This window comes from Cupressus sempervirens, chromosome 5 (genome assembly GCF_028749045.1).
Source record: "Cupressus sempervirens isolate cs-2001-9-10 chromosome 5, ASM2874904v1, whole genome shotgun sequence".
Taxonomy (NCBI): domain Eukaryota; kingdom Viridiplantae; phylum Streptophyta; class Pinopsida; order Cupressales; family Cupressaceae; genus Cupressus; species Cupressus sempervirens.
Window position 1 is genome coordinate 602,054,683 of NC_143122.1, and position 13,206 is coordinate 602,067,888.

Here is a 13,206-nt window from a genome sequence, read left to right on the forward strand (position 1 = left end):
TAGGTCCACACAATTCAATCTCCTTGACTAGATTCTTGTGCATTGAAAAAAGTTTAAGGTAGACACTTTTGTATCTGACACAAAAGTTGAGAAATTCTGCTCTTCCAATGCTTTATGTCTTTTTTATTAATTTCTTTAGATGAAAACCACCTATAAGAAATTCATCACACAAAAACATATCAACGAGACTCTACAAAAGAATATAGAAAAAAAAGACCAAGACGCAAAAATAATGTCTATACAAAAAATCTGACTTGAATAACACTTCTAACCTCATGTATTTCCCAAGATCATATATAAAATGTTTGACACTCATGTTGTCAAAGTTTTGTGGGAGAGATAGAGGTAGAAGGTACTACAGTAATAATAAAATGATCTTTTCAATATATTGTAAAATAAAACAATTAAAAGTACATGATATTTTACAAATTTATTGTGAATAGAGAAGAATTACATGACTTACCTTGATGAAGGTATGACAATCATGCATTGTCAACCCTAACCCAAAATCACCTTTCTTTGATATGAGACTACTTATGTTTGTAAAAAATCCTGTGAGAATTTTAGTTTTTTTTTATCGCTTCAAATATGACATTAGTTTGATGCTTCGTTAAATACAGAAGAACATGACTTACCTTGATGAAGGTATGCAAATCATGCATTTTCAACACTGACCCAAAATCACCTTTCTTTGATACGAGATTGCTTATGTTTGTAAAAAATCTTGTGAGAAATTTAGTTTTTCTTATGGCTTCAAATATGACATCAGTTTGATGCTTCGTTAATAACCAAGGAATGACACTCGTATTAATCAAGTTTCCACTACTATTTGATTCAAGGGAAAAATTCAATGCATGATTGGATTCATCAATGTCATTACAAATTTCAACCAATTTTTCTTTGTCACACCTTCCATCTACTATTTTCCATAGTGTCTCTATTAAATTCTTTCCAATATGCATAGCATTGAAAAAATGCATGATTGGGAGGTGTTTGTAGTACGACAACCTATTAAATTGTCTAGGATAGATTTTAAGTCATTTTGGAAGTTGCTCACCAATTCCTTGACAACCTTCACAAACATCAATTACATAACTACTAAAAAAAGATAGTATCCAAATTTTAATTTCATACAAAACCCTACATCAGATGGAATGGCATTACCTCGATGATTAATTCTATTGTAAATTCCAACTTCCACATGTGAGGTGTCATTCTACATGGCTTTGATTTTACCTCTTCTTTCCCATTGAAAAGATATTTTTTAGTAATTCAATACTTATGATTTTGTGGATAAAGTGTCTATGCTCATCGAACATCTTCTTTCCTAAACTCTTTAAATACTAGCCACCTATCTTCTATGTTCTTAAATGCATAACCATCTGCAAGCATTCACATAATGTCATCTTGACTTCTATTTCTTACATGGTAATCAACAAATTGTGCCAAGCTAGTGCACTTGAATAATCGTTTCAAACATAGAATAATAGGAATGTATCAAAGAAGCTTGCGAGGCACCTTTTTTCTTATTTGATCTTATCAATATCTACTAATGTGACAATCAAGGAATTGTGTTTCAAATTCATGTTATCTATGATATATAATATGATCATTGGGGCATTCATGTATTGTTTGCTACTCCATTCAAATATCTTTCATAATGGCCAATAATTCTTGGTAAGAGTAAGGTAGAATTTTTGATGGTGGTAACAAACACTCACCTGTCAACCTATCAAAACATAATTGTTAATATAAATAACATTAATGGTATGCTAACATAGAAGATGAAAAAAATGACACTATACCTTAGCATACATGAGATTGCTACATTGGATATACCATTAATAACCTTGAAGTTTACCAGCAAGAATACAATAGAGAGAAGCATTGTTTGGGAGCCTTGGTACGGGGGCTCTTATGCTTTCTCAATTATAGGTATATCAAGGTTCTCTTCATCATCATCATCCTTAGATGCATGACTATCATCGTCTTCATCATCTTCATCAATTGTGTCAATAATGTCTTCTTCAATCTTGTTCTTTGGCACATTATTAGTTGTGTCAATAGAAATATCTTCATTTGGATCATCTTCTTCCATGGGAGCATTACCTTCTACTTTGATATTCACACCTCCAAGTTCCACTAGTTTGAAATCCACATTCATCGAAGGAAAAAAATCCTTTACCTCTTCAATGTGATCATGGCAACATCTCTAAGCTATTGTGATTAGAATTCTTTGATTCTTGAAGCTCTTGCATTTTTTGCAAGGACAATAACATTTTCCATCACCTTTTCTTTTGAACTAAGACCACAATCTAACAATTTTCACCTTATTTTGTTCTGTGTTCATATTGTTAGGAGTGGACTTTATTCACAGGCAAATATTTGGGCTATAAAATTATATCAAATATAAACATATAAGAATTAGTAGTATCTTATATATGATCAAAAATAATTAAATAATTAAATATTACTATCTCTTCAGTAATGGTGGCATCTAAACAAATCAAATGAATTATACTATGTATGTATATATATATATATATATATATATATATATATATATATATATATATATATATATATATATATATATATATATATATATATATATATATATATATATATATATATATCACTATACAGACATAGATATTCCACTTTACATAAAGACATAGGTAGTGTCTTCATGGAAAATCATTGGTACACATAGATGTCATATGTTTTCTTTGTAAAAAATAAAATTGGATGTGGGTCTTTATTATGTTCTAGACCAAGTATTATTCACATTGACATGTACCAAGCTCAAAATAATCTATGGATGAATCTTAAAATTATTTGCAATGCATATTTGTGGTGCAGGGCACGTATCTCCTTATTCAGGAGTTATCTTTAATTGGATGTTGATGTAATAAGGATGTGTTGGCACCATCTATTTTCTTGTCTTATGTTGGTTTTATGCTTTTGTGTGGACAGGAATCTTTGTGGTCATCTTATAAACCAAAAGATTTCTTAGTTTACTAGGATGTGCTTTGTTAGTCTTTTATGGTATTTAGAGTCCAATAAATTCAAATTTTGACTTAAACATGTATTTTCCACTATTCCTAATGTTTTGGAACCATTTGGCATCTATTTAGGAGTCATATTTGCAAAAATCGTCATGTTTTGCAAAATGGTGCTAATGTAGCTTTTAAAAAAGTTGTCATTAAAGTGCATTTCAACTTCCCAACATTGATAACCACCAGAATTTGGTTTGAATCAGTTGATTGAAGATATTTTAAGACATATGACATCTTTCCATAGGAGAACATCAGATTGTATAGACTGTTACAATAATTTTATGAAAGAAAACCTATTTTTTGGAGGAAAGCTTGTTTTATATTGCCTTGTACGAATTGATTGGATCAATTTTATTTTTTTTAAAGTTTGAGTCTTGAATTATCTTTCATTTGCATCTGGTTTGATCCAATTTGGTTGTGATTAGAGGAAGTTACAACATTTTTCCTAAGCATAGGTCTGAAACTCTCAAATTCAGGGTTTGAAACAAAGATGTGGACCTAACTTGCAAGTAAACCATTGGAATCCAATGCCACTTGGTGAAATTCAAGTTAGGACACTATAGTTTATGATCCAAAAGGCCAAGATAGTAAAATCTTGTTTGCTACTTATAATATGATGCCCTAGGCTAAATAAGCGCATGCATTTAGCCTAAAATGAATTGTTTTGAGTGTGGTATCAATATAGGGAGGTTGTGGGTTCTAATATTCAGATGTATTGGATAAAAATAAGTTTCTAAAAGATCGTCAAGCCACTAGATCAATTTCATTCACCCAATTTGAAACATTTCTATCAAGCCCTAGCTTAACTTGATCAATTAGGCTAAAGTGTTGTTTCTAAGTGTTTGTGTTGCAAGAGTGAGATTGGTTCTTGTTATTTGGGGAAATGAAAATGTTGCACTTGAGTAAGTTGAATCCACCACAAAAGTTTCTGATTCCAAAACCTTACCCTTGTTTTAGAGGACAAGTTGCTAGGAGAGACCTAGGTTGAAAGAAGGCTAAAAGCCACAAAATTGCAGTTTGTGTGTCCAAACTTTGCAAGGAGTTTTGATTGTTGGTATTTGTGATAAATCCATAATTTGAACAAGTCTAGAGTGCCCTAGGACTTGATTCATCATTTTGAGTGTTGTTGTGACTATTATGGAAGGCAAACCTTAGGAACCTAGAAAAGGAAAAGTGAAAGTTTGAATTAATATTGGAGTTGCATATTTAGTGATCATTGTTCCACTCAATGGTACATTTGTGCATGTTGGAAGATTAACCAAGGTAATGGAATTTTTTGTCATGTGCACTCTGCACCAATATACCTACTTAATATGTGAATTTTATAGGACATTAAATGGGGAATAGAGAATACAGACTCAAAGTAGCATTGATTTTTAGAAAACTCAATAACTAGAAAAAAAAATTATTCTATTCAACATGTTTGGAATGCAGAAATAATTATTGGTGTCTGAGAAGCTATGATCCTTGTTGTTGTTAGCTTTGATTGGAGAATATATGGAAATTAATCCATACCAAACTTAACAATACTTTGATTTAATCCATAATAAATGAACATACCATAGTAACATGTGAAATAGTTGTACACACACATGAGAATGAAATAGACATCTATGAAGGCATAAATCACTAGAAACATTCAATAGAGTCCATAGGTAGTGAAAGCTCTTAATCAAAAGTACAATGTGCTAAGGATACAATTAAAGCCTTCAACATTCACATTTGTGTTACTTTTGTAGGCTAAATATTTAGATCTATTGTATATTATCATTAAGAATGTCTTTAGATGGGTAAATTATGTGTCTAAACTTTCTTATTATATGCATGTTTTCCTGAAAACTTTCTTATTATATGTTTTTCTTATCTGATTGAGAGAACATAAATGGATTTTATTGCAATGTGTTTAACACTTAAAGAACTCATCTATATACCAAGAATGTTAACTACAAATGGAGGAGAATGAAAGTAGCATTAAACAGTTATGGCATCTCAATCATAAATGTTGGTCAAGATCTAGGTCATTTAACATTGGTCAATACTAGGGTTTGACCAAAATCATGCATTGTTATATTTATTAGGAGTCTTCTATGTTTTGACATCTATTAGTATGCAGTTGAAGGCATTTAGAGTGAGAATAATTAAAAGTTGCAAAATTGAAAAGAAAAGTTGTCATGCAACAATTTTTGTTGCTAAGAAACTTTTGCCTTCCCAAAAATTGCTGATTCCTCTTCCTTTGGGCTCTCTTCCACAGTTTCAGCAACTGGGGTTTCAATTTTCACAGGCACTTCTTCAGTTGCAAGGCTCACTTCAGCGGGCATGACAACAACTTGATGAGAAAATTGATCACAAGATATAAGTTAACTCACATCATTCGAGACTAATTCTTTAACATGCATGATCAATTGAATAGATTGATCCATATGAATTGATCTACATACCTCAAAAATGGCCATTTTTTAATCCTTGATAAAAAATTAACAATACAATAGGATCTATATATCTCTCAAAAGCCCGATTGCTCGATCAATCTTGGTGGGTTTTGGACACTCAAAATTCATGCAATACAAGAAGCCTTTGGGAACCTATTTATAGTTTCTGAAAGTTGGAATGATGCTTGGAACTTTGCATCCCTAGAAATATAAACTATTTAGTACTGAAAAAATAAAATCTGAATTAGACGACACTGTCCAAATCCACATCAGATGAATGTGAATATGAGAGTATGACAGGGAATGGATGAATGTATGGGATATACAATGCATAGTAAAAAAATCTCTTGTGACATGCGATAATATTGAGATAATGGAGGGAGTGGGTACAGCGTAATCTTCATCCAAAATGTACTAAAGACAAAATAAATTCATTTTTTTTTTTAGATTCTTTGAAAATTTAGTGATTTTTTTTCCAATTTTTTTGTTGTTTTCAACTACCAACTATGCAGATCATAAAGATTTTGAATGCTAAAATTTTTAGAAAATTCCATGATATTTTCATTTTTTTCAAAATTGGTTGACTGTAAGGTTTGGATGGAGGATAGTAGCATCCAAACGGAGTGAGTGCAAAGTACCTAGAAAACATTTCAATTTGTAACGGTATGTTCTCTATTTTCTTAGCCTATCCTAATTCTTTTGATAAGCACCATGAACATTGTTGGGCTAAGGCCTAGGCGAATGTTATGACACCTAAAATTAATATTTTCTTTTGGATTCTTTTGCATGATATGATCTTGACTTTAGACAATTTAGTGAAGAAAGGATTCATCATTATTAATAGGTGTGTTCTCTACAAGAATGATTGTGAATCGGTCAACCATATTACTTTGCATTTCCCTTTTTCCAAAAAGCTCTGGGACAAGGTGTGTGACTTGTTGAATATGGTTTAGGTCTTTCCAGCCACTATCCAAATGTTTGTCACTAGTTGAAATACCCCTTCCAAGAATATTTTGATCTTAAGACTGTGGGATTTTATTCTCCCTTATCTTTGTTGGGGGATATGGAAGGAGCATAATGATAAGGTCTTTAAAAGTGTGGAGTCTAGTTTTGATCAAGTCTTTTGTAAAGTTAAGGCTTTAATCATAGAGAATATCAAAGCCAATGGTTCTGGCTAGCAACCTCATAATGAGTGGGAAGATAGAGTGATCCAAAATTGGAATCTTAGGAGCTTGTGTAAGGATCAGTAGGGACCTAATCCAAGGGATAATGCTAGATGGGATAGACCACCTATGAATTGGTTCAACATAAATTTTGATGGGGCCTCTAAAGGGAACCCAGGTGTTGCTGACTCGAGTATAGTTATTAGGAACTCTTACGGTGAGAAAGGGGGATGTATGGCTATCCCTATTGGTAGCCAAACTAATCATGTGGTTGAAGCTTGTACCACCCTTTATGGTCTCATTTTTGCTAAGAGTTTGAACCTGATGAAGGTTTGGGTGGAAGGAGAGACTTTCTTAATATCATCAATTGTCTAAATAAAATCACTAAGCCTTCATGGACTATTAACAATATTATTTTTAATGCTATTAATATTATTAATTCTTTTGATAAATGTGTTGTTAGACATAACTTTAGGGAAGCAAATTCAACTGCTAATTGGGTAGTCAACGTGGCTTGTTTAAGCAATCAAAAAGTTATTTCGAATAATAATGATCTTTTACCTATGGATGGCCACCAAATTATCAATTATGATAAAGTGGTGTGTAGGCAAAGATGTTTTAATAATGATGATGTTAGATATTTTTAATTATGATTTGATTACACTTGAGAAATGGTAGTTGATGATTTTTAGAATGCCGAATTTTATTATACATAGACTATGGGCTATTAATACCATTTTCTCCTCTGACTGTGGCATTCATTTTGCTAATAGTTTGCATAGGGTTTTTTAGAGAAAGCTATCCATTGACATTGAAGGGAAGAAAATGGGAGGTAAAAGGAAGAGAGTGGAATCCACAAGCTGCAAGGAGTGGAAGAAGAAAGAGGAGGTAGGGGACATCTTGAATAGTGGGAATTTCACTGGCTATATGGAAAGGCTCAAAGGAAATAATCCTATCATAACATAGCAATTTATCAAAACCTGGAGGGATGGCTCTATCCTTGTCAAAAATCAGAGAATGGATGTGATTGAAGAGGTGATTACGAAGGATACAACACTGGATATGGAAGGCATAAACTTCTATTAGGATAGGAAGCTGTCGAAATTTGAAATAAAAAATGTAGTTTATTGTTAAGGAAGTTGAGTAGGTAAGAAAATTGGCCAGAGGGGAGCACACTTTGGGTCAACATATTGACAGGCTTTCAGAGGTTATTGAAAATGTTGAAGAGGTTAAAAACCTTATGAAAAAAATTCCACAGATAGAAGACAAAAACAGGGTGTTGGAGAAGGCTAATAGTGATAATTTGAAGAAGGTGACAAGCCTAGAGGCCAAGGTGAATAATAATTAAAAGATGATCAAGAAAATGATTGATAATAATAGTAATTCATTAAAGACTATGGCAGATAATGTGAGCAGTCTCCTGAAAAAGCATGATCAAAATGAAGGATAGGATTCCCCTACTATTGCTAAGAACCATGGACCTTGTAAATGCACTCAATGTCATTCTAAGAAGAATGAGGAGACGAACAAGATGGAAGAAGTGAAGGCCACTATGAAGAATATGCACATCTTGGTAGACCAAGTTGCTAACCTATTGAAGTCTATTTAGTTGTTCGGGTGCTGATTTTTTGTTGTCCCTTTGCTATCTTTTGAGCTCTATTTCTGGTTGGCCTCCTGTTTTTCTTTTTTTCTTGCTCTTTATCGAGGCCTATTATCTGGTGAACTATGCTTTTAGATTTAGATGTTATCTTTTATGCTTTTTCCTCTAGACTTTTGGTTACTTTGTAAAAGGTTTTGGGTCCTTCAAAACCCTTTTTTACTTAATCAAAACATCATTGTGGTAATCAAAAGATATAATTTAACTTTTCTAAAACTATTTTATTTGTTGTGATTTTCACATTTTTAAAACTATAGTAGTACATATTTCTAAAGCCATCAACTTGAAATTTAAGTGTCCAACATTTTTTCATTGTATTTATCTTTATTTTAGAGAGTTGTATTTTTCCCTACTCAATTTTCATCTTTTTTTATTTTATTTTATATTGTTATTTATTTTTAAATTCAGAAATGTCAATGAGTCTTTTGTATATGGGTAAAGTTGAAAGGTTCTTAAAAAGTCTATCATAACTCAAGTCTTACTGAGTGTAAGGCTCCAACATTGAAAAAGAGATGAGATCAGGATCATGACCCAACCAAATTTAATGGAATAGATATCCCTTAGTTCTAGAGGTTCAACCATCGATACCTTTTAGTTCCTAGGTCTTAGTTGAAGAGGTTCAACCATCAACTCATACCCCCGTATTAGCTAGGTAAAAATATTTTATTAAAAAAAATGTTGGATTTTTAGAATTGGACATGGTGATAAGCTATGGAGAAGATGCAAGAACATCTTGGGTTCAAAGCAATCTTGCATCAACCAAGAATTATTCTATGTTCAATTTGCCAATTTTTCCAATCTTTTGGTTCATTTCAATGTTCCTTTATTTTTTTGAGTCAACACTTGCGATGTTCAATGTATGATTTAGACCTATTCCATTTCTTATTCCTAGGTTTAGAGCTATTTTGGTTCACTGTTGCTCAAGTTATGATTCATCTTCTTTCGGGTATCATGTCCTTATGTATTTTGATCTTGTAATGGGAAGCTATGTTTGTGGATCTTTGTGGGTTCTTTTAACAATGTTCTTGGATCATGAATGGGCCTAAATTTGGTACCAAAAAATTTCAAACATGTTATGTCATTTGTTCCTTATTATTTAGGATAGAACCAATTTTTGTGTAATAGGCTTCTTGGCCTTTGGAAATGTTCTTGATCTTGTATGTGTCATGATGCTTATATATTGTAATTAATGTATCTCTAAAGATAGTCGTAGATTGATTAGTGAAGAACACCATAAATTTTTAAATCTTTTAAACTAGGTAAAATGTTAAACCTTCGTTATACATAAAAATGAAGAAGTTGTAAAAACTTTCAATTTAAATTGATTATAATTAAAAATTTAGAAGCGTTGAAAAAATTGTAACAGAAATTATTTCCTCTTTAATCATTAATGAATCACTCCAATTAACTTACTTACTTTTAAAAAAAACCAATAGATATTTCTTCCTCAATACTAGTAATTCATATTAAGTGAATCTTGTGAACTTCTATAACATTTTAGCTTACATATACTCCATCTATTTCTAATGTATATTAAAGTGATGGTTATAACCCCTTCATGTTAAATTGGTTATTATCAATCAAATTTACATCTTCAGAAGTAATCAAGAGTCTTTGCTTCCTGAATATTAGTGATTCATATGGAGTGAATCTTTTCTAAAAGAATATTTTTTGTATGTACATGTTAACATCGACTATTTTGTAATGGAAATTGAAGTGACACATCTTCATTTGTGAAAAATCTATTATTATCACTCAATTCTTTAGAACTAATGATGAACTCTTTTTTCCTTAATATTTGGGGATTCATACTTAGTTAATCTTTTGAACTAATAAAAGAGATACCTTTATCTTCATTTATGGTAATCAATTTTAGTTATCTTTTGTAGTGCTTGCCATAGTTTGAATTTTATTTTTGTTGCCGAACTCTTTAGGCCAGTTTTATGTTCAATGATTAGTAGCATTTTTTTGAGATTATCAGATTTTATTTTAGATTTAGTTAATTTTATGATGAGATTACTTGATACTCTATACTTCATGTATGCACGATGATTATTATAGTATTTTTCAGTTATTGATGATGATTAGTTAGATGGGTTATTATGTGTGTTTTCTTATGGATACTTACCCCATACTGCATGTGTATGGTGTGCATGTATATTTTTCTTTATGTATGATGTTTCTGATGTGGCTAAGGAAGGCAGTCGTAGTCACCTACTAGTCAGGATCTACACGATGCACCACTTCCTACCATTGTCTGTTTAGCTTAGAATATTGTGTTTTTACATGCGTTGATTTTATGCAGGTTGCAGGTACTAGGTATCAGCTTCCCTAAATTGCCAGGATGAGTGTACTCTATCACATTATCTCAATAGTAAGAGAGGGGAGAATTTTTTAAGTCCAAATCCTAAACCCTTAAGCCATTTGTCCTAGAAAATTAGGACAAGTATATGAGTTTACTACCTTTTGAATACATCAAATGACATTAGTTCGTGATTATGACCCCTTAGTTTGATTTTGTATGTGTTTTTATATGATGGGTTTTTGTATTTTACTTTATGAGTCTTTGGTGAATTTTTTATTAATTAAATGTAATTAAAAGATTAAATTAATGATTTAATTTAATGAAAAATTATTATGATATTTTAATATTTAATTAATTGGAAAATTGGTTAAATAAAGATAATTAAATTTGAAGATAAAAGTTATAAGAATAATTTTACAACATGATAATATTTATTAATTTAATAATAATATATTTAGAGTTCATTTTTAAATCAATGCTAAATAATATTATTATTTAAGTTAATCAATATTTTATTAATTAAAATTTTGAAAATAAATTTAAAAGTGAAAGCATATCAATTTATGAATTTTTGTTAGATTGCATGATGTATGTATGAGATTAAAATATATGAAATTGGCTAAAAAGATAAAACAAGTGAATTTAATAAAGATATTTTAATTGCATAATGTGTGCATGAGATTAAAATTTAATTAATTAATTGAAAGAGAAGTCAAGTGAAAAAATAAATAAAGTTATTTTATAAATTCATAAACGTGCATGGAAAAGATAAAGAAAAGTTAATCAGGAGTTGAAGTCTGGTGAGCAAGAGTTCTCTCGGGTGATTGCACAATTAGTGCCCCTATTTAAGGAGAGAACTTCATACCACAATTTGGGGGTTCATTTTCAAAGGACTGCAAATTTTGGAGAAGGAAGGAATTTTTGGAAAGGAGAAGATTCTGAGAGGAGTTTCTCTGCAATTTTCTTGGGTGTAGCAATTAGCATTAGTGTCCAGGTAGACACTTGTGATTTTTGCATATTTTAAATACACTCTTTTCTTTCATGTATCATCATGTTTGATGAATGGTTGTTTGGATAATTCTTCTGATGAATGTTTTATATTGTGAAATTTTGATAAGCATGTTGATTCTTTCTATGTGCAAAGAGATCAAGGAAAAACTCAATTAGAAACCCTCATTCTGTAGATGAAAGCAATTAGAATTTAATTTGGGAAGGGTTTGAATTTGAAAATGAAAATTTTAGATTGGAAATTTGAATGGTCGTCTATATTTCTCCTATCAGATTAAAATGGCAATTGTTCATAAAATTATATATATATATATATATATATATATATATATATATATATATATATATATAATTTTAATTTTTAATTTTGTATGGGGGGGTTATTGTGGAACTAAATGTTATACAATTTAAAATAACAATATTAAAGTGAAAGAATTTGCCTTAGGGAAAAATTCACTCAAGAACTAAGAACTCAAACACAAGCACAACTATAGACTAAAAAATGGATACGATCAATTAATCAAAGTATGTCCTAATACGTTGCTCCATTCAGTATATGCAAACACACTAGGAGTGCCTGTATATAAAGGCCTCTCTGGAAGCACCTAGAATGTCTCTAGAAGGAACCAGGAGATAAGATAAGCATCATGACAACTAAGCACATGCCTTATCCATCATTCTAGATGAGTGGATAAGAATGACAAGGTTGTATACACCATGTGCTTAATTAGTGTACTAACTCATGTGTTGTAGACACCATGTGCATAAAAGAGGTGTAGACTCCTATGTTATCAACATCACAACTCACAAGAGTGCACATACTCCTAAGTGACTAATAAATAAATATTAAAAAATATGCATTAACCTAAGTAAACTTAAGTAAGTGTAAATAGTACATACGTATCTACACCAACACCCCCCCTTAAGTGCAACTTAGGGGAATGCCCTTAAGCTTACAAAAACTAGGATGATATGTATGATGGGTCCTACCTACTAGGCCATGTGAGGTACCCATGTACATAATGAAATGTAATGCAATCTCTCATAAAGTAGAGAAAGAGGGAAAACCTCATGGGAAAAACCCTCCTCCAAAAAGAGAGATGAAAGGGGATGCATGGATGGATGGAGTAATCAAGACCCCCCCATTATGACATATATCTAGTATATACAAAAAATGGAGAAGGAAAAAACCCCCTAAGAGGAAAAAGTACCCCCCAAAAAGGAGAAGAAGGAGATGAGATATCCCCCCCATAAAGGTAGTGTGCTGATTAGTGGGAAATGCTCTAATATAGAAGCTGATCCACGACTGTTGAATGATGTTCCTCCCCTTTGGAAGAGACAAATGCAAAGGTACAAAGGAGATGCATCCCCTGTATGGAATCTCTAAGATGAATGGTGTCTTTGAAACCTGTTTAAGTGTCCCTTTGTCGATGTTGATGATGGATTCCTCCAAAACTATTGAGAAGAAGTGCATATTGAATAAGGAGCGATGTAGAACCTATTTCAAAAAACCAACAGTTTTCTTAAATGACAAAGAGACCTGCTGCAGATGTTGTACATAAGTATGCACAATCACATTAGCCTG